Source organism: Dipodomys merriami, unplaced genomic scaffold, assembly GCF_024711535.1.
Source record: "Dipodomys merriami isolate MVZ:Mamm:240054 unplaced genomic scaffold, mDipMer1.0.p SCAF_95, whole genome shotgun sequence".
Classification (NCBI taxonomy): domain Eukaryota; kingdom Metazoa; phylum Chordata; class Mammalia; order Rodentia; family Heteromyidae; genus Dipodomys; species Dipodomys merriami.
In genome coordinates this window covers 77,862-101,084 of record NW_027206568.1, presented here as the reverse complement: position 1 = coordinate 101,084, position 23,223 = coordinate 77,862, and the positions used below count along the sequence as shown (strand labels likewise).

Genomic DNA, 23,223 nt, shown 5'->3' with positions numbered 1-23,223 from the left:
AATTATTGATAAGAGGTTACTCATAATTTATTGAAAAATTAGAAGACTACAGGGCTCACTACATAGTAAAATCTGCATAATTAAAACGTACTCCTGCTTCTATCATCAGAAATTGAAAATCGTCCCTAAACTTCCAATACTAGGTAAATTACCCTCGATATTCATGGAAATTATTTTCCTTCCATCTTCAGAGTGTAGAGAAGAAAAAAGCTCTATTGGATGGCCTTGAAGGTCCAATTATGAATTTAGGTCAGAAGGTGAATAGTAAAGGAGACCTATCAGCCATTCACAGATTATAAATGTGGAGAAATATTCTCATTTATGTAGGTCAAAGATGGACGTGAAGATGTGGCAAGTCCAAAGCCAAACGCCAAAGGCAGAGATATTTAACAAAATACTATGAATTTGAAATAAGTCTTAAGTAAGGAGCTGGGCTTAAAGGGAGTAGCACAGACGAATGGAGAGGGAAATGGTGGACTGTTACAGTCATATCACTCAATGTACATATGTGAGAATATAGGTAGGAAACATGAAAGGATAGGTGGGGTTGGGGTAAGGGAAGGAAGAAAAGTGGAAAGATTGACAATGATTCAGATGTATTGTACAATGAAATGTACATACCCTCTATTCCACACTGATATGGTGAAGCAAAACCCTATTGCACAACTAGCTAAAGATTAAAAAAATTGGTTTTAATATTAAGAGACCAGATGTATAGACCTTTAGAGATAAATGAAAGGATAGCATTGACAAATTGTTTAGGCTTGTGCTCTTTTCAATATACAAAATTTAGTAAGTGTCAAGTCTGCTGCAAAGGTAAATTTTATTTTGCCAATTCTTTTTGCAAATTGCTAAAAATATAGAGAACCAAATTCCAATACCACTTCACTTCCTAAAAAATTTTTTATAGACCTTTAGGTTTCTCAATTCTCTCTAAATATCTTAATGTAATGAATTGGAACTAATTTCATCCCACATTTAAATTTAAATTTTAAATCACTTAAGTCTTTTAAAATCCTCTCACTCGGGCACAGGTAAGGATAGATAACTGATGTGGGCAGAATAAGAATTATTCAGAAGGCATACTTACCTAGTTTTTTCTCTGCTGGATCATAGAATACAGACTGTGCTAATTGGAAAAAGTTAGCCTTCCAAGGTTTTCTGCATATAAACACTCCATCTACATTTTGTTTTTAGAGGATTATTCAAGATTAGCTATATGTAGATTGATAATAACTGAGCATGATAGAAAGTGAGGGAAAACCATCTACACTTCAGTGAGTTTCTGACTTGTATTTCACAAAGTGTTATCAAAGCTCTCTATGAGAAATCTAGCAGCTGCATTTCTAAAAAGTCCTTGGGTTGTTACACTTTCTGATAAATAAAGTATATCTCCTTGGAGTTCCTTACTATTCAATGATGCTGTATTAGCCCTTTGTTACATTTTGCAGACCGGTCTTGGTGATGAAATTTGTGCTTTTCAAAATTCCTCTCCCAATTCCATCCACAAAATGCAGACAAAAATTATCTGAAAACATTTGTATCTGTTGATAGTGCATATACTTTCATTTTTTCATTACAAACATAGAATGTAATAAAAATTTTCATAGCAATTACACTGCACTAGTTTGTGGGCAGATTCTAATGTAAATAATATACTGTGTTTATGTAGAGAATTTCAGTATACAAAGTTTTAATATGCTTGTGGTCCTAAAACCAATACCTTATTGATATTGATTGACAAATACAACTTCCTCTAAGAACAGAAGTTTTCCTTTTATCTTTTTAATATTTTAATCTTTACAATTTTTTATTTTAAATATAGTGTACAGAGGGGTTATAGTTACGTAAGTAAGGTAATGAGTACATTTCTTTTTTTTTCTTGATTGTTAGTCGTGGGGCTTGAAATCTGGCGTGAGCCCTGCCCCTCAGCTCTTCAGCTCAAGGCTAGCACTCTACAACTTGAGCTACATTTCTGGTTTTCTGGTGATTTATTGGAGATAATAGTTTCACGGACTTTCCTGCCCAGGTTGGCTTTGAACCGCGATTCTCAGATCTCAAACTCCTGAGTAGCTATGATTAAAGGCATGAGCCACTGGTGCATAAAATGAGTACATTTCTCATTGAGCATTTTTACCCTATCATTTTGTCCCCTACTATCCCTTCTCTTCACACCTCCCCAAATCATCTCTCGACCTGCTTTCTGACAGACTGTCTTGTACATCTCATCGTTAAAATGGGTCAACCTTGTATCTTAAATGAAGAAATGCTGGCTTGATTTATGCTTATTCTACTTGTGTAGACACACTTAAAATCTCTCGCCAAGTCTAAGAGCACATAAATGAAACACGTAATTTTTTGCCAGTTGGTACAGTTGTGTTCTACACATTTATTGACAGGTTACAAATTATTCTCAAACTTTAATACATTAAAAATAATTTCTTTTTTTCTTATTTTCTTGGCCAGGAAATCAGCAACACCTCAGTCAGCATTTCTCTCATAGGACTTAACACATGGGTTTGTTAAATGTTGACCTGAGGTCCAGTCTTCTGAGGACACACTATTCTGCTTAGGAATTGATGCTGGCTGTTGGAAAAGGGCTCAAGGAAGGATGCTATTTAAAGCCGTGTAACTTTATTATTTACCAGGGTATTCTCCTGCTGCTTTGGTTTTTGAGAGTGTCTATAAGAGCAAGCATTCCATGGAGAGCAGGGAGACACCATATGATTTTGCATACTGAGATTTCCAAGTGATTTGCTATATCTTGTACTGCATTTTGTAAGTCGAATCTGTCAAAACCTACCAGTTTTAAGAGATGAGAACAGTGGTAAAAGAACTCTTAGAGACAAATACATATTCAAAATATTTGGTTCCAAGCATTCCATCTAAGGTATATTCAACAACTAGTGAAAATTGTGTTGGCTGTAACTATGTGTCTTTCTCCATCTGTGCATGTATACATGTATATATGTATGTATTTGTGTGTATAGTAATATACATGTGTACATATATAAGGGGAAATACACACATATATGCATATATAAATAAATATACATATATAAATATATGTTTAATGATGTAATATATAGTTCCCAGTACATAGTCATTCTCACAAAGTGTACAAAATAAACTGCTCTGTTGTCTATCCTTTGTACTCACTTCCCCCATTACCATGTTTTTCTTTTTTTTTATTGTGAAAATACTGTACAGAGGGGTTACAATTACATGGGCAAGATAATGAGTACATTTCTTATCAAGAATTTCAGCCCCCTCCTTTGTTTCCCATTCACATCCTCCCCATCCTCCCCCAACCCCCTCATCCAATACTCCCCGGTCCCCCACCAAAGTTGTAAAGTTCGTTTTTGACATAACGACTTTTACTTCTCATTGTTGCAATGGGTCCACCTGTATCCCAATTTAAACGACTTGATTTTCCCCCTTCCCCTCCACAAATTATACCGACATCAAATAGAGTGACCGCAGGGGTTATACTGTGGGGGAGGGACAAAGAAAGCTACAAAGAAATAATCTTATAAATGTGTTCGATACAATCACATGAAAGAAAAAAAGCATTTGAATACATATCTTAGGGTTAATTTACCTAACATAACCTTATCTCACCTTTTCAGACATATACTAGATACTTCAAATAAGGGAAACCATGGGACCTAAGTTTCTTTGGGCCTGACTTACTTCACTTAATATAATTTTTTCCAAGTCTTTCCATTTCCTAACAAATAGGGCAATGTCATTCGTTCTGATGGAGGCATAGAATTCCTTTATGTATATATACCACAATTTCTTGATCCATTCCTCTACTGAGGGGCATCTGGGTTGGTTCCATATCTTAGCTATAGTAAATAATGCTACAATAAACATAGTCGTGCTGGTAGCTTTAGTGTGGTATTGTTTGTGAACATTTGGGTAAATGCCCAAAAGTGGGATTGCTGGATCATAGGGGAGCTCTATGTGGAGTCTTTTGAGGAAACTCCATATTACTTTCCAAAGTGGTTGAACAAGGTTACACTCCCACTAACAACTCAGTAAGGTTCCCTTCTGTCCACATGCCCTCTAGCATCTTTGTTTTTAGAGTTCTTTATTTTAGCCATTCTAACTGGGGTGAGGTGGTATCTTAATGTTCTTTTGATTTGCATTTCTTTTATGGCTAGGGAGTTAGAGCATTTCTTCATGTGTCTATTGGCCATCCTTCTTTCCCCTTCAGAATTGTTTTTCTTTAAGTCTTTAGCCCACTTATTTATTGGGCAGGCGTTTTTTGAAAATTTGATGTTAGGAAGTTTAATTTTTTTAGTTCCAAGTATATTTTAGATATGAGATTCTTGTCCGTTGTATGGCTAGTGAAGATCTTCTCCCAATCCGTGGGCTTTCTATTGATCTGGCTACCTATGATCTTTGCCATGCAGAAGCTCTGCAATTTCATGCAATCCCAATTGTCCAACCTTTCTTTGATTTGTTGTGTTTCTGGGTCTCTATTAAGAAAATTTCAGCCTGCGCCAATGAGACCTAGGTTTTCTCCCATTACACGCTGTAATGTTTTCAGTGTGTCTGCTTTGACTCCGAGGTCTTTGATCCATTTGGAGTTGATATTGGTGTAAGGCGATATGTAAGGTTCTAGCTTTAGTTTTCTACAAGTAGTTAACCAATTTTGTCAGCACCATTTACTGAAGAGGCTGTCTTTTCCACTCTATTTTTTGAACTTCCTTATCGATGTTTAGGAGGCTATAAGTCTTCAGGTTTATTTCTGGGTATTCAATTCTATTCCATTGGTCCTGAGGTCTGTTCTTGTGCCAGTACCAAGCTGTTTTGATTACGATGGCATTATAGTAGAGTTTGATATTTGGTATTGCTATTCCTCCAAAAGTGTTCTTTCTGTTGAGGATCATTTTTGCTATTCAGGGTCTTTTAATGTTCCATATGAATTTTTGGATGGGCTCTTCTATTTCCTTAAAGAATGAGGTTGGAATTTTCATAGGTATCGCGTTGGGAATTATTGCCATTTTCACGATGTTGATCTTTCCAATCCAGGAGCATGGCTGTTTTTGCCACTTTCTAAGTTCTGTTTTGATATACATTTTCAAGTTTTTAAAGTTTTCATCATAGAGGTCCTTCACTTCTTTGGTTAAATTAATTCCTCTGTATTTTATTTTTGTGGGGCTATTACGAATGGAATTGCTTTCCTAATTTCAGCCACAGTTTTCTCATTGTTGGCACACAGAAAAGCTGTTGATTTTGGGGGGTTAATTTTATACCCTTCTACTTTGCCAAAGTTTTCAATCAGCTTGAGTAATTTGGGAGTGGAGTCTATGGAATTCTTTAAATACAAGATCATGTCATCTGCAAAGAGGGAGCGTATTACTTCTTCTTTCCCTATTTGGATCCCCTTTATGTTTGCATCTTGTCTTATTGCTGTAGCTAGGCATTCTAATACTAGCTTGAAGAGAAGTGGAGAGAGTGGACATCCTTGTCTCATTCCTGAGTTAAGAGAAAATGGCTTTAGTTTTTCACCATTAAGTATAATGCTGGCTACAGGTTTGTCATATACAGCCTTTATTGTATTGAGGAATGTTCCATGGATTCCTAATTTTTCCAGAACCTTCATCATAAAGGGGTGTTATATCTTGGCAAATGCTTTTTCTTCATCTATTGAGATAACCATACGGTTCTTATCCTTGCTCCTGTTGATGTGATGAATTATATTAATTGATTTGCTTATATTGAACAAGCTTTGCATCTCTGAAATGAATTCTGTTTCATCATGGTGTATGATTTCTTGGATGAATTGTTGAAGTCGATTGGCCAAAATTTTGTTGAGAAGTTTGCATCAATGTCCATCAAAGAAATAGGTCTATAGTTCTCTTTCATTGACCAGTCCCTGCTTGGTTTTGGGATCAGTGTTATGATGGCTTCATAGAATGAGTTCGGTAGTGAATTTTCACTTTCAATTTCATTGAAGAGTTGGAGGAGTATTGATGTGAGCTCTGCTATGTAGGACTTGTAGAATTCTGCTGTAAAATCATCTGGTTCTGGGCTTTTCTTAGATGGGAGTTGTCTTATTGCTGTTTCTATTTCAATGCTTAGGGGCCTTTTAAGATGGTTTAAGTCATCTTGGTTTAGTTTTGGCATATCAATATTTGCTAGGAAAAAGGTCCATTTCTGTCAAGTTCCCAAACTTATTAGCATAAAGTTTTGAGAAGTATTCCCTTATAATGTTCTGAATCTTGGTTGTGTCTGTGGTGTTTTTTCCATTCTCATCTCGGGGTTTATTTATTAGGGTGTATTCTCTTCTTTTTCTGATAAGGTTTGCTAAGTGTCTGTCAAGTTCGTTAATTTTTTCGAAGAACCAACTCTTTGTTTTGTTGATTCTTTCTAAAGTTTTTTGGGATTCTAATTCATTTAATTCTGATTTAGTTTTGATTATTTCTTTCCGACTACTGGGTTGGGGTTTATCTTGCTGCTCTTTTTCAAGGAGATCTGTCATTAAATTTTTGGTTTCAGATCTCTCCAATTTGTTGATGTAGGAACTCAGAGCTATAAACATGCCTCTGAGTCCTGTCTTTGCTGTGTCCAGAGGAACTGGTGATTTGTGTGCTCATTTTGGTTGAATATTATGAACATTTGAATTTCCTTTCTAATCTCTTCCATGACCCATTCCTGATTCAGCAGTGTGTTGTTCAGCCTCCATGTGTTACTGGACTTTCTTTGGTGGCTTTTGGTGTTGAGTTCTAATTTAATTCCCTTGTGGTCTGAGAGAATGCAAGGTATAATTTTAATGTTTTTGAATTTTGACAACTTTGCTTTGTGGCCTAAAATCTGGTCTATTTTAGAAAATGATCCATGTAATGCTGAGTAAAATGTGTATTCTGATGCTGCTGAGTGAAATATTCTGTTAAATCTAGTTGATCTATGCAGTTGTTTAGGTCTCATTTTCTGTGTTGAGTTTTTGCCTAGTTTATCTATCTAGTGGGGAGAGTGGTTGTGTTAAAATACCTAACAATTAATGTCTTTGGATCTATGTGGGATTTGAGGGAAATTACTTCTTTTTGGATAAATTTGGGTGCTCCGTTGTTTTGCGAATAGATATTTAGAATTGTAATATCCTCCTGAAGGAGAGATCCCTTATTAGTATGTATCAACTTACTTTATCTCTTCTTACGAATTTTAATTTAAAGTCTATTTTATCTGATATTAGGATTGCAACTCCCGCCTGTTTATGGGGGCCGTTTGCTTGGTAGATTTTGTTCCAGCCTTTAACATTGAAAATGTGTTTGTTTTTATGTGAAAGGTGTGACTTCTCAAGGCAGCAGAGCGAAGGATCAGGCTTTTTAATCCAACTAGACAGTCTATGCCACTTAAATGGGGAGTTAAGTCCATTAATGTTGAGAGATAGGACTAAGACTTATTTGGGAGTTACTGCCATATAATCCACCTTCTTGGGGGCAGCAGCAACCTGATTACTCCTATGGTTCCTGGATTCTCTTTTTGGGTACGGTTTCTTGGCCTTCATTGTGGTCTTATTGGTTTTCTATGTGTAGGACATCTTTAAGAATCTTTTGTAGCCCTGGTTTGTTGGACAAATGTTGTTTGTTTTTCATTGCTATGGAAAGTTTTTATTTGGCCTTCAGTTATGCAGGAGATTTTAGCTGGGTACAGTATTTTTGGTTGATAGTTGTTTGTCTTTAGGGCATGGCATACATCATTCCAGGCTCTTTTTGCTTTGATTGTCTCTGCTGAGAAATCTGAGGTGATTCTAATTGGTTTCCATTTATAGGTGATTAATCTTTACTCCTTGATTCCTTTAAGGATCTCTTCTTTGGTCTGAATTGATCCTGTGTGGATTACAATGTGATGGTAGGATGTCCTATTTTAGTCTGGTCTATTTGGACTTCTAAAAGCTTCTTGTATGTGAATAGGCCTACCTTTTTGCATGTTTGGGAAGTTCTCTACTAGGATCCTGTTAAACAAATTTCGTAGACCTTTAACTTCTGTTTGTAGGTGCTCCTCTACAACCATTTTCCTCAGATTAGGCCTTCTGATGATGTCTTCCAAGTGTTGAAAAGATCTGTCATGTTTCTTGGACTTGTCTTGGATGGTTGTATGTTCTTTCACTATTATATGTAGGTTGTCTTCAATCCCCGAGATTCGATCTTCTGTATGGTCTAACCTGCTGTCAAGACTTTCTACTTTGTTTTTTATTTCTTTTCCTTCTAATTGGTCAGCTTTGATACTGTCAAATTCTTTGTTGGAGCTTTGTTTTAGATCTTGTATGAACTTCTGTACTTCCTTAATTTGTTGTTCAGTGTTTATTCTCAAATCACTTAGTTGATTGGATATGGTTTTCTTCGACTTCCATTCCTTCTGTTGGGGTTCATTCACCATTACATTTGTGGTCTCCCTGACTTCCTTCAGGTCTTTGTTAATTGTTTAAATGAATGCCTTTAGTGTTCTTTGTGTATTTTCATCCTGCTCTCTCAATTCCTGTATTACTCTTTGCTTAGCTTCCTCACATTCATGCCATTCCTGTAGTTCTCTTTGAGTGTTCTCTGCCTGTTCATGCCATTCCTGCCTTTCTCTTCTAGTGTTCTCAAACTGCTCACCCAATTCCTATATCAGTTTCTGAGTAGTTCCTCATGCTCATGATATTCCTGTATTAACCTTTGGTTTACCTCCTCTCTCTCCCTATCACTCTCATACAGAGTCCTTAGTAGGTTTTCAATATTTTCCTGTATTGACCTTTGGTTTTCTACCTCTCTCTCGCTATCACTCTCATACAGAGTAGTTTGTATGTTTTCAAACTTTTCATTTACCATGTTTGCCAGCATTTTTTGTAGAGTTATTTGGGAACTCTCCTCTTGATTATTCTTTATCTGTTCTGTCCCCTGATTATCATGAGTGGGAGTTGAGACACCCGGACTTGCCATTTTTCTTGTGTTTTTCCGGCTTACTCTGCCCATTTGGGATTAGAATAACACCAGTTTTCTGCTAGAACACTATCTTAAGGCAAGTATCAACCAAAGTCTGTAGTTGCACAGTCAAAAATCTGCAGATACAATCTAGTTCAACAGATATTTCTATTCAACATCAAAGAGCTATATTTTAATGGGCTCCAAACCACAAAGAAAAATTTGACAAACCAGAAATTATGAGATTTAGGGAGAGATGCAGTAAAAATAGGAATAGAGAGATGTGGGAAGGCACGGGGAGACAACTTAACTAAATCCTAATGTTAAAGCATGAAATAGGTTGGATAGGATGAAAGTAGAGTTTAAAAAGAAGAAAGAGAAAAGGGAAAAATAGACAAGAATAAATACAAAATACAAAACACAAAATTAAAAATTGCAATCCTTAAAAATTATGCATAAATGAAAACAAAATATTCAGAGAAGAATGTGGATATAATGAGAGAGGGGGAGGGATATAAAGGGGATGTGAAAAACTTAATAATAAAGATACTTAAAAAAAATTATATAGATATAAAGAGGTAGTACTCCTAATAAGGAATTTAAGTCCAAGTGGTTTTAAATTGAGTAATAAATTTGTGGATTAAGTGTGTACACAATGGGGGATAAGGTCTAATAATTGGCTACGGGTATATCTGAGGATGAACAGAACAATTAAGTCACACAAAGAAGAACGAAACAGTGAAAAGTTGAAAAGAATGAAAAAGAAAGAAAAAAGGATCAAAAGTTCAATAGAGCTAAACATAAAAGAAAAAAAGTAAAAAAAATTAAAGAAAAACGCTCACAAACATAAACCTCTAAAATGTAAATTATAAGAGGAAGAAAAAAAAGGTACTAGAAGACAATTTTTTTCAAAAAGTAAAAATTAAAAATTTAAAAATACTTTTAGAAAAAAAATTTATAATAGGTACAAAAAATAAAGAAAAAGTTCTTTGATTTTTTTTGGGAGGTTTGAGAAGATCCTGTATCTCCCTTGTGTCATAATCAGCCACTTGTTGGAGTCTCTGGTCTGCTTGCAGTGCTTGATTTTCCTGTGGCTTGGTTGGTTTCTTAAGTCAATTTGTTTGAGCAGGCAGAAAAATGCTCTGCTTTACCCAGGATTATGTGTTCCTCCTCCCAGGCTAGTTCAATGGGAGGGAGTACTGCTTTGAGTATCACAAAAGAGGGAGATGGGTGTTTCCTCAAGTTTGGAGTTGCTGTGATTAGGTTAGGTTCTGGGTAGAGTTGAGGACTTTCAGCAAACAATAGCTTTCCCCTGAGGGGCTAGAATGTGAGAGACTCACAGAGCCCAGCCTGGAGCCACTCTCAGGATTTATGTTTACTGAATTTCAATTGGTTGTCCAGGCTGCTAAAGGATCGGGCAGCCTCTGGCTCTAATTACCCAGTGAAGAATCCCACTCCTGGGGCTGTTGGCCAGAGCTGGGTGACTTTTCCCTAAGTAGAGCTGAGTCTGGAAGATCAGTTAGGTTCTTGTGACCTGCTAAATGACTCTAGTTTTCTTCCAAGGCCTGAGTTGGATTTAGCAGCTCAGCCGAGCTTTGTCAGTATCAAAGATGGAGATCTCTGGTAGTGGGGGGGGAGGGGTGGCCTTCCCTCCTCTGAGGACGTTAGGTTCCTGGGTTGTCTCTGGTTTGTGAACTGTAGGATGAAGGTATCTGCTCCTTGTCGGTTCTTGGTGGTGTTGAATAGAATCCTCTTGCCTACCATGTCTGGCTCTTTCGTCCTGAAATCTCTGTGTTGCAGGTATGGTGGCTACGGCCTCCGCTGCCACCGTTGCCGTCTCAGTGGCAGCTGCTGTCAAGAGCTCAGATCTGTCTCCTTGCCTGAATTTTCTTCTCTGGTCTAACTCTGTCCTGTGATGGCACACTTGGTGTGATTCTCTGGCTTAGGAATGTTCACTGGAACTATAAAACTGCTTTCTATGCGAGACCTTGTTTAGCCTCCAGCTTCTCCTCCGCCATCTTCCCAGAACTCCCCCCCATTACCTTGTTTTTCATCCCTGTGAAAAACTTCACTCTACTTTCCATAGGATAGGTTTGTTTTCACTACATGTAGTTACTTATTGATAATGAAAGAAAAAGGTTGTTTGTAAAAGAAAAAAGAACTTTTAGGTCACAAGTTAAAGTATCTTATCCGTTCCTATGATTTATATGAAATAAAATTTATAATAGTAGTAAAAGTGAAAAAGAATTCCTAGATATGTTGTTTTGCCATTTAGAATGGCAAAGAATAATATCACGTCACTCTTATAATTCTTAAAGAATGCAGGGGAAACTGTTGGTCCCTATCATGTTCCCACAAAACCAGTGGATCCTGAAGGACAATAGTAAGACAGCAGGAATTATAAGTAACAGACATGGAGCATGAAAGAGAAAGGGAGAAAATGAGAGAGAGTGAAAGAGAGAGAGAAATATCATAATACTGAAAATGCATAACAGATAAACAAGAGCTGTATGAGAATATTCATACTGCTATCTTTAAACTCTTCATGTACATTTGAAGGTATTTGATATATGATAACCCATCAACATAAAATATAAAATGATTTTGATAAAAATAAAAAAGACTCAGGAGAAATTATAAATGCAAAAGCAATCTTCACAGAAGCAAACTCTCAGAGATATTTCATGACTTTGAGAAGGATTAAGTGGCTGAAGTTAGTATAAATTTAGAAGTATACCAATTTACAAAAAACATAAAAAGATATTCATATATTTCATTATATAACCCAATGCAGAAAGCAAATGTTTAGATGATTTTTTAAAACACTGTCTCTCAGGAGCAGGGAAGGCGCCTCAGTGTAGAGAGCTTGCCTTGCATGTATTAGGCCCTGGGTTTGTTTCCTCAGCAACACATAAGTAGAAAAAGACAAAAGCGGTGGTGTGGCTCAAGTGATAGTGCTAGACTTGAGCTGAGGGACAGCACCCAGGCCCCAGAGTTCAAGCCCCATAACCAACAAAATCAAAATAAAAAACAAAACAAAACAAAACATAGCCTCTCACTTTTGTGACCTGAACTCTGTAATACCGCGGCTTCAGCCTAGGGCTAAGATTTTAGGTGTGGACATTTATCATCCCTCCTGATTCAGATTGTACTTGATAAATTTTTAATAAATATTTTGTTCTTTATTTTCCTCTTTGTAAATTCACATGCACCTATTAAAAAATGGCTTGGCCATCCCAGTTACCTTCTCAAAGTACCTCTTGATGTCGACTTACAAAAAGTTGTATTATATTACAAGGGGAACAATGCCACAAATAAGAAAACTAATAATTAAATATTAATAATTAATAAAATAAAAAACAATTATCAGTGTTTTAAGTATTTGAAGGGTACTACAAATTAGATTTTACTATTTTCTCATATTCCTGTACATTTAACACTGGCTAAGATTTTGATGTTGAACAAGCGTTTTATAGACTATGAGTAATCTTTAAATTTGCCCACTAAGATTACTTTTTATGGATCATCTCATCTCATCTTTTTTATATGGCTTGTATCATCATTTGTTCCTCACGAACTTATAAAGTAATGTATGGAAGTTCTAAAGTTTTAACAGAAACTGTGTAGTTAACAAAGTCTTAAATCTTCACTCTGCTTCTTTACACAAAACCTTTGCAAATTATCATTAGTAATGTTTCTATAAACTCTGAAATGTACATACTTAGTAGCATATAACTGCTACCATAAATCTTAAATACTTTATAGAAAAGTTTTATGACCTGCCAAACCGTCCTAATTTTGGCATATATAAGCAAATTCTCAAATTTAAATACATTTAAAACATTAAAATTTTAACAAACCTGAACACTTGCTGCCATGTTCATTATGACAGGTGCCTTGTATAGAATAATGGAATTCCTCCTCCCACACATCTCAAACAACAATTATCAGGAATTATTTAATTTTTGACATGTCAATCTTGACTTTATTCTTAAATGTGTGCTTATGTAAGAAATACATGGTTCTAAAACTTCATGAAAATTCCTTTGAACTTACTTTTTTGAATTGTCTAGTTTAAGAAAATCAGTTGCACTTTATATATAAAAAATGTTTTGTGCGGGCTGGGAAGTTGGCTCAGTTGTAGAGCGCTTGGCTTGCATGCCTGAGGCCCTGGGATCGATTTCTCAGCACCACATAAACAAAAAGCCGGAAGTGGTGCTGTGGCTCAAGTGGTAGAGCGCTAGCCTTGAGCTGAAGAGCTGAGGGACAGTGCCCAAGCCCAGAGTTCAGGCCCCACAACCGGACCAAAAAAAAAATGTTTTGTGCTCAATTCGGCAGCACATACACTAAAATTGGAACATTACAGAGAAGATTACCATGGCCCTGCGCAAGGTTGACACCCAAATTCGTGAAGTGTTCCAGATGCTGGAGAGGATGTGGCATTCTTGGTGAGAGTGTAAACTTTGGAAAGTATGGAGGGTCCTCAAAAGACTCCATAAAAAGCTCCACTATGGCCTAGCAATCCCACTTTTGGGGATTTTACCAAATGATCACAAATAATCTACCAGCACAACTATTTTTACTGCAGCATTATTTACAATAGCTAAGATACGGAGCCCACCCCGATGGCCCTCAGTAGATGAATGGATGAAGGAAAATGTGGTATATGTACACAATGGAATTCTGTGCCTCCATCAGAAACAATGACATCGCCCAATTTTTTAGGAATTGCAAAGACTTAGAAAAAAAATTCATTAAGTGAAGTAAGCTAAGTCCAAAGAAACATATGTCCCATGGTTTCCATTATTTTCAATAACTAATATATGTGTGGGATAAGCAGAAAAGGTCAAAAGCCATGTGCATATGACCAGATAAGATGATATTAAGGGAAATGAACCCCAAGATAGGGACACAAGGAGTTTTATCTCTATTGTTTCTAACGTACTTATAATGTGCAATGGGATATTTTTTCTTTGTTTGTATGTTCCTCTCCCACACTATAAGCCCGGTTTTCACTGTATTTGAAGTTGGTGCCCCTACATCCTATGTATATGTTTCACTAATTTGGGGAGGGGAAGGGAAATAAAAAATGCTTAAATAGGGATACAGGTTGACCCATTGTAACAATGAGATGCACAAGACATTCTGTTGAAAAATGAACGTTACAATTTAGGCCAGGGAAGGGGGGTGTATTTGTGGAGGTGGGAGGGTAGGGATGATGGGGGAAAAATAAAGGAGGATGTAACAATGCTTGTTAGGAATTGTACTCATTATTTGCTCATGTAAATGTGACCCCTTTGTAAAGTATTTTTACAATTAAAATATGTATACAAATTTTCTGAGATGGAAGGGTTATTTACTCTATTTTATCCATATAATATCATTAACAAAGAAATTAATGTAGAACACTGATATGATGTTATTTTGAATAAATGTGTGGGTGTGTCTGTGGGTGTGTGCGCACACACCCACACGTGCACAAACACACATGCTTGTGTATTAGCATGCTCAGAGTGAAATCAGTCCTTCAAAGTATTGCTAGGCCTTTTCTCTCTAGATTGGTGAGCACTATATGAGCTACATCTCCATTCCTGGCTCTTTGCTAGTTCACTATAAATTTTGAAAAATAATTTCATGAATTTATTTTGCCCTGATTGGCTTCCAACTGTTATCCACAGATCTCAGGCTACTGAGTAGATATCTACGGTAGATAGGATTACAGATGTGACCAGCCAGCACAAGGCTTTCAGAATAATTTTAAACGTAGGAGAAAATTTACTTCTCGGGGGCGTGTTTTATCATCTCCTACTATTAAAGCATTTTGGAGTGAATATATGTGAATTTATTTCGTTTTGGGATTCTTAAAAGACAGTAAGTGAAGCTATTTAAAATTTTAGTACTTTTTAAAAAAGGCTATTGGAACTGAGTGACAGAAGAAATTTGACTATCTTTGGACCTCAATTTATAAGTTCAGTTCTGTTCGGGATAACCCAATGTCACCAACACAGTCTGTGTTGAAGATAAACTGTAACAGAAAGCAATCTCCATGGGCAGTAATTGTTATGCTATTTTTTCTTGGACAACATGAATATTGAATTGAGAGTGTAAGAGAATGGGGGTTTTACCTACCTTTTTTATATTGTTGAAAGACTTTTGGAAACATTAACTTATTTCCTTGCTCACTGTTTGTCTTTGGACAATTCACTTAGTGCCTTTAATTACAATTTTTCCCAACACTAGAATGATAATAATATTAGCATTATCGCAAATGTTCCCTTAAGAATTGAGAGAAATAAAACTTGTGAAATGTTTAACATAAATTTCTATGAATGAGCTTTGAGTTTAGCCAGCAGTTTTTTAAATACTAAATAGAATGCAATAAGTATTACAAAAACAATTACAGTTAGTGAGTAACCAGAAGTAATGTTATCTATTGACCATGCTCTGTTTCCAAGGAAGCTAGTTCGATAACTTCTCATGCTGTAAATCAAACTGGTTATCTTATGTCTTTTTTTTTTTTGGGGGGGGGGTCCGGTCGTAGGGCCTGAACTCTGGGCCTGGGCGCTGTCCCTCAGCTCTTCAGTTCAAGGCTAGCGCTCTACCACTTGAGCCACAGCGCCACCTCCGGCTTTTTTCTTTTTTGCTTATGTGGTGCTGAGGAATAGAACCCAGGGCCTCAGGCATGCAAGGCAAGCACTCTACCACTGAGCCATCTCCCCAGCCCCTGGTTATCTTATGTCTTGGTAGTATAAAAATTTCAGGGACAGAATAATGAAGGAATGTTGTAGACTGAGGTGAAGTCCATACGAAAATGTGCAAAACTAATAAAACGTAAAAGTATCTGAAAAGTGTATTGTGTTTTACATCGTTTAAGTTACATTGCAAAAATAGGGAATACCTAGAAGAATGAATTCTAATTTTGGTATTATATCATAGGTCCTTAGGAGGATGAACTCTTTCCTCATTCTTGTAGAGGCAATATCAAATGAGAGGAACTGTATTTTTTTGTTTGCTTCTTTACATTTATTCTTCAATTTGAAATCTGAACTACATGAGATGGAAAGAATCTAAGGGAAATTAGACACGCAGGCTTTGGAAGAACAATCATCTTAAAATAAATAAAGTACATATTGTCTTATAAAAGGTCTAACTATATTGAGTTATATAGTCTCAAGTGTAAACAGAAAATGATTTAGGCAATATCATGTTATTGAAAAATGAAAAATGTTAGTAATTGCTTAATTTTTTTCTTTCTAAAACCTTGATTTTGTATAGAGAGATTAAAGATGAGATTAACAAGAAATGATTAAAAATGGACAAAAGTTCTGAATAGACATGTTTTCCAATAGCCTCAAAATCGCCAGTGGCTTTACAAAATTATGTTTAATGCCACTTCTATGCTGGCTTAATGCTTTCTGAACAGAATTCATTAGAGAAATGCAATTTAAAATTAATATGATACTACTTCATAACTATTATACTCATTAAAAAATCAGAGGAACCTGGTGTGGTCGTTAAGGCTTGTAATTCCAAGCATTGGAGAGGTTGGAGTAAGGGGATTTGAGTCTATGGCCAGTCTAGGGTACTACACATAGTAAAAACCTGCCCTTACAAAAAACTCAGAAGGTAATAATGTTGGTGAGAATGTAGAAAAAAGGAAATTTTCTACACTCTTGGTCAACATACAGGTTAGTATTCTCATTGTAGAAAGTAGTATGCAATTTTCTAAGAAATGCAAACTTGAAATATCATCTGATCCACCGATCATGTGATTATTTCTCTATGTATAACTGATAAATATATCTGTGGTTCATTATTATTCACATTATTCACAACAACAGCCAACATAAAAATCGAAGTTAAGTGTTCAAGTACAGACTAATAAAGCAACTGTGGTGCATGCACAAATATATTTTTCTGTTTCATACTTAAAATAGCAAGAGACTTCTCCCATTAGCCACAACTTACAATAACCTGAATGATGTATTCAAATCAAGAAAAATATTGTCTTCTAATCATTGTAAAACAACACACACACACACACACACACACACACACACACACACACACACCAATCTCAAACATTTAGAGAGAATTTTTTTAAAAAGTAAAGCAAAGTGGAATTGCTGGGGCATTTAGGTCACAGTGTAGAAGATAGTAGATATACAGGATGACCAAGTATAGACTTGTAATGTACAACATGAGGATACAGGGGACAACACTGGCCTTACATAGGAATGAAGATAAGTAAGTAGGAGTTGTTCTTCCTCATAGGGTTTGCTCTTTCAGTTGTTCTTCCTTCAGTAATGGATAAAATGAACATAATTCTTTAAGTATAACTGCCTGTTGCCCCATTTGTCAGGAAATGAAAAGACTTGAAAAAAATTATATTAAGTGAAATAACCGAGGCACAAAGAAACATAGGTCCCATGGTTTCCTTTATTTATAATAACTAGTATATATCTGAGACAAGCAGAAATGGTCAGATAAGTTGATGTTAGGCGAAAAGTACCCCAAGATAAAAACTCGTTTTTTTAAAAATCTTTCTTTCTATTGTTTCTAACATATTTATAAGATATTTCTGTGTTGCTTTGTATGTCCCTCCCCCACGGTATAAGTCCTGTTTGCACTGTATTTGATTTAGGTATAATTTGTGGAGGGGAAAGAAAAAATATTTAAATAAGGATAAAGGTGGACCCATTGCAACAATGAGATGTATAAGATGTTATGTCAAAAAACAAACTTTACAGCTTTGGCACGGGGCAGGGGAATTTATAGGAAGGGATGGCAAGGCGAAACAAAAGAAGAATAAACAATGCTTGATAAGAAATGTACTCATTACCTTGCCTATGTAATTGTAACCGCTCTGTACAATATTTTCACAGTAAAAATATTAAGTAGATACATTATATTACACCTGATAACAGTGCCTACATACTTCACTTTATTGGTTAAATAAATGTTAGACCTCCTCAAAAAAAGGAAACAATAACAAGCAATATAACAATAATGTATCCTCAACATAGAACAAAATGTCAAATTAAAATACATGAAATTTTCCTTGATGTAAACTAATTATTACCAATAAGAGAAACCTTGAGACCTATGTTCCTTTAAGTCTGGCTTACTTCAGTTAATATGATTTGTTCCAAGATCTTCTATTTCCTTACAGATAAGGTGGTATCATTGTTTCTAATGGAAGCATAGTATTCCATGTATGTGTATTTGTGTATGTGTGTGTGTGTGTGTGTGTGTGTGTGTGTGTGTGTGTGTGTGTGTGTGTCACATTTTCTTGTTCCATTCATCTACTGAGAGGCATATGAGTTGATTCCATATCTTAGCTTTGGTAAATAATACTGTGATAAACATAATTGTGCTGGTAGCTTCAGTGTGGTCTTGTTTGTGGTCACATGGTTAAATGCTCAGAAGTGGGATTATTGGGTAAAAAGGGGAACATTATTGTTCACATCACATATAATCTTATTAGATGAGCAGAATAACTCAATAGCTATGTACATAGGACCGTATAAGGTGTTTCCAAATGAAATGAACTCCAAGATATGTTCTTTATTGTTGTTGTTCTTAATGTATTACGTGATTTTTTTTCATCCTTTTGTGTTTTACCCACCAATGGTTTATCCCCTGTAGTCATTGTATTTGATTTTGATACCCTGGGTGTTAAAACTAGGGAACTAGGGAAACGAAAGGGAAAAAATAAAATGGTGAGACAAAGAAAAAAGGGGGAACCTATGCAACAATGGTACTCATAAGACAATATGTTGGAAATGATATTGGGGGGGTTGTTGTGAATGAATAAGGAGAGACATTTTAGAAGGGGTAAAAAAGTTAGAAAAGAAATGAATTGATTACCTTACTTATGTAACTATACCCCTCTGTACATTACCTGGACAATAAAATTTAAATAAAAATAAAGTATATGAGAGCAGCAATACAGGAGATGGGAGTGGGGGAAGTACTGTAGTATAGTATAGTAGAAAAGCTGTGGAGAGCAGTAATTTGACTTTACCATAGGAAGTAATAAACTACCATACAGATTTACAGCCTAATGTCAGTCACTGAAAAGGGAAAACAAAATGCAAAATCAGCAAAGCAATATAGATAAAATAGAAAACTAAAATATTAAGGTGAAGAGATGACTTGAACCAACAATAACAAATGACACAATTAGAAAACAAATAAGCTGGTAAGTATAAAAAATATTACCCATAATTCTATTAAATGTTGTTTACATCACAATTTGTTAGAAATATAATTCAAATCACAGTTTAATAGTATATCATTTTCATAGTATGTTACTGATTTAGTAATATTCAATGTTAAATATATAATTTTTATTTCAACACCTATAGAAAAGAAAAAAGTAAAACTAATTTTAATAATATATTTTATGAATTGTATAATTGACAAGCATTAGAATTTTAACAAATAATATGTCATTATTGTTTCATTTCTGTGAATTAATGTAATAATTCAAAGTGTATTCTACACTTAGTAATCGTCCTTAACATCAAATAATAAATTATTGCTCATGACTCTTGGTATTAGGTGGAACGGTTCAGAATTGTGGTAAAAATTCACCACACTTTACATGAGGGTATGTCTCCTCTCATCTAGCTTATTTTTTAGAAATTTGATTTCTACATGCATGTTAAATTCTTGTCTAGGGGAGAGATATACAAGTATATGCAATTATAGACATGAGGAGTATTTCAGATGGTACTTAAAAGTCATATTCGTTAATTAAATTTTTATTATTTTGTACCAAATAAATATTTATAGAGAGACTGAATTTCTGAGTAAATGATGGTGTATCTGTGCCAGATTATACGTATTAAGGCTTATTTTATATTTCTGACTTTGTTTCTGAAGTTGGATTGAATTTTCCAAAAGAGGATAAGTGTATTATATTGGATATATGAAAGTAAACTTAATGTTTATTCCATAAATGCTTTGCCACTTATCTAATCCCAATATAAATTATCCATGTGTTTGAAGTAATGAAAATATCAACAGATATAAGCCATATAAATCCATCTGTAGTAGACAAGTATTTTCAAGTAAAAGAGGATAGTTGATCCTCTTTTACATTACAGAATATTCTTGGGAAAATGTGCTCCAGGCTGGCCACAACTGCAGAATACTATGGTTTGATCTAGCATAAGAGAAGGAAGGAAGGGGAAACTTCTTTCCAAAATTTTGTTCCCAGGGATGTGATCTGTTTTATGGTGGTGAGTTGGAAATGAACATTTTTCACAGTCAAACTTGAAAAGCCATCTTGATAGACCATTTCTGTAAGTGGTTACAGATGATTATTCCTGGATTTCCAAGGATGCCAGATTGCCTCATTTTGAGACAATTAAAACAGGAATTTAGTCAGCTGTTTTTGTATGTTTAGGAGAAAAACCCATTGACTCTAGGCCAGCGAATCTTTGGGGCCCAGAGAAGATAATACATCAAACAAACAAACAAAAACTCCAGTATTCACTGCCAGTCAAGGCTGCTATCACAGCCTACATGAAGTCAGGCAAAAAACAGAAGCTGAGAGTAATTTAGATGATAATTAAAATATTTGTGATGAGGCAGACTGAAATGAGACTCCAGAGAGAGGGTCAGAAAGACTGATCAGACTAAAATTGGTCACAAAAAGATTGGAAAATAGTATTCCTTGTAGAACACATAAATCATAGAAGTCCTGTGCATGTAAGAAGAGAGCAGACCACATTCCTTTTTTTTTTTTTGAGAAATGCACATTTTCTTAAACATCAGCTTAATGAATTTTCAATGGAAATCTTTGAATTAAATATTTGACCACATGTGGGAGAAGGCCAATTGCTGAAGAAAAAAAAAATATCATCACTCTGTTAGGGGTTCTAATATCACATTAAGAAGTAATAAAGCACAGATTTGTAATAAAAAGTGAAAAAAATTATTCCAAATGAGGGTTTCATATGTTTTGAAGTAAATGTTCTTGATTTAGCTGCTAGCAATTAGCATGCAATTGATTCAGTCCCACAGCTGAGTTGATATTGACTACAGTATTCTCACATGAAAGAAAAGAGAAAATTTACAAATGTCTGATGAAATGAGTCAAGGATGAAGTGTTCTAATAGTGATATCTGAGGTTTAGACACAGGTGAAGAGTTAGATTTTCTTTTATAAAAGTCTCTCATTTTTAGGCTGGTGCCAGTGCCTCACAGTTGTAATCCTAGCTACTAAGGAAGCTGAGATCTGAGGACTGATGTTCAAAGCCAGCCTGGGCTGGAAAGTCCCTCAGACTCTCAGCTCCATTTAACCACCAGAAAAACAGAAACTGTGGCTCAAGAGGTAGAGCCCTTATCTTGAGTTGAAGAGGTCAGGGACAGTGCCCAAGCCCAGATTTCAAGCCCCTAAAACAACAACAACAACAAATCACACTTTTCTTGGACTGCTTACATCTTTTCCTAACATTCAATAAAGAAGCCATTTTATCACCCACTACATTTAAGTCCTATCCTAGCTGCTGCAAATAGAATGGTTTGTTATCTTAGGTCAAAAGATTCATATTTAGGGCTGGGAAGGTGGTTCAGTGGTAGAGGGCTTGCCTTATATGCTGAGGTCCTGGGTTTGATTACTCAGCACTGCATAAGTAAAAAAAAAAAAGCTGGAAGTGGCGCTTTGGCTCAAGTAGTAGAGCACTAGCCTTGAGCTGAAGTGCTGAGGGACAGCGCTCAGGCCCAGAGTTCAGGCCCCATGACCAGACGCCCCCCCCCCAAAAAAGGTTCCTATTTGGGGAAAAAATACCAGCAGTGGTAACTTGTTTTCCAGTCCTTGAACTCTGGGTCGGGTCCCTGAACATAGTTATGCTGGTAGCTTTCATGTGAGCTTGCTTGTTATTTATTGGATTACTGCCCAAGACAGGAATTACTGGGTCTTAAGGGAAATCTATGTTTAGTCTTTTGAGGAACGTCCGTACTGCATTCCTGAGTGGTTGAACAAGTTTAATTTCCCACCAACTGTGTAATAGAGTTCCCATTTGGCTACATCCCTGTCAGCATTCGCTATTGTTAGTTTTCTTGATAATCGCCATTCTATCTGGGGCGATGTAGAATCTGTCATGTACTTGTAGATTTGTAGGCACCTTCTAGCTACCATAAATGAATGAATCTTTGAAAACTATATTGCTCTGAGTGTGCATACCTTTGTTTTAGTATAATTTTCCCAAGCCTTTCATTTTCCTAAAGACTGGTGAAAAGTCATCCTTTCTGATGGGTGAATAGAATTCCATTGTGTGTGTGTGTGTGTGTGTGTGTGTGTGTGTGTGTGTGTGTGTGTGTGTGTGTGTGTGTGTGTGTGTGTGTGTGTGTGTGTGTGTGTGTAAAATGACAATAGGCCCATGAGTTCATTTCTAATCCTTTGGTTTCATCTGTAATTTTGTAATTTCTTATTACATTCAGATTGCTTTCTCTACTGCATTGAAGAATATTGTTGGGATTTTGATGGGTATTGTATTGTCAATTGTTTGGGGGCAGTATTGCAGTTTTCACAATGTTAATTGTTAAGTCTTCCAACCAGGAGCATTGAAAGACATTCCATTTCCTTGAATCTCCTTAAATTTCCTATTTTAAATTTATTAATTCCTAGTTTTGTTGTTGTTTTGTTTTGTATAGATTTGATTGGATTTTGAAGCTAATACATATGAGGTTTTTTGGATTTAAGTGTGGATCTTCCCATTGTTAGTAAAACAGAAAAACTACTGATTCTTGTGAGTTTTATACTCTGCTACATTGCTGAAGGTTAGCACCACCTTTACTAAAGTGGGGGGAAGAAGCTATAGTGTCCTTTAAATATAGGATCCTTTCATCTGTAAATAGGGATAGTTTTACTTCTTCGCTATTTGGATCCCCTTTATGTTTTTCTGTTGCCTATTGCTCTTGCTAGAAAGTCCACTACTATATTGAAGAATAGTAGAGATAGTGGACATCCTTTTCTCATTCCTGATTTTAATGACTTCATGCTTCCACCATTAGGTACACACTTATTATCTCTTTGCCATATACATACTTTGTATTATATTTAAGAAAGCTCCATGCATTCCTAGCTTCTCAGACCTTTAATCATAAAGGGGTACGGGAGCTTGTTAAAAGCTATTTCTACATCCATATAGATGATCATGTGGTTCTTTCCCTGCTTCTACTGATGTCATGTTTTATGTTTATTGACAAGTATATTGAATCCAATTGTATCCTAGGATGAATACTGTTTGATCATAGCATATAATTTTTTTGTTAGTTGCTAAAATTGGTTG

The 23,223-nt window shown here is 35.7% G+C and overlaps 1 non-coding gene across 1 annotated transcript; it reads left to right on the top strand.

Annotated features, from left to right (window-relative positions):
* The first annotated feature begins 13,240 nt into the window (after positions 1–13,240).
* LOC138821885 (U6 spliceosomal RNA) lies at positions 13,241–13,346 on the top strand. Its single transcript, XR_011370249.1, has one exon. It is a non-coding gene; the product is annotated as a U6 spliceosomal RNA (small nuclear RNA).
* Positions 13,347–23,223: the final 9,877 nt, after the last annotated feature.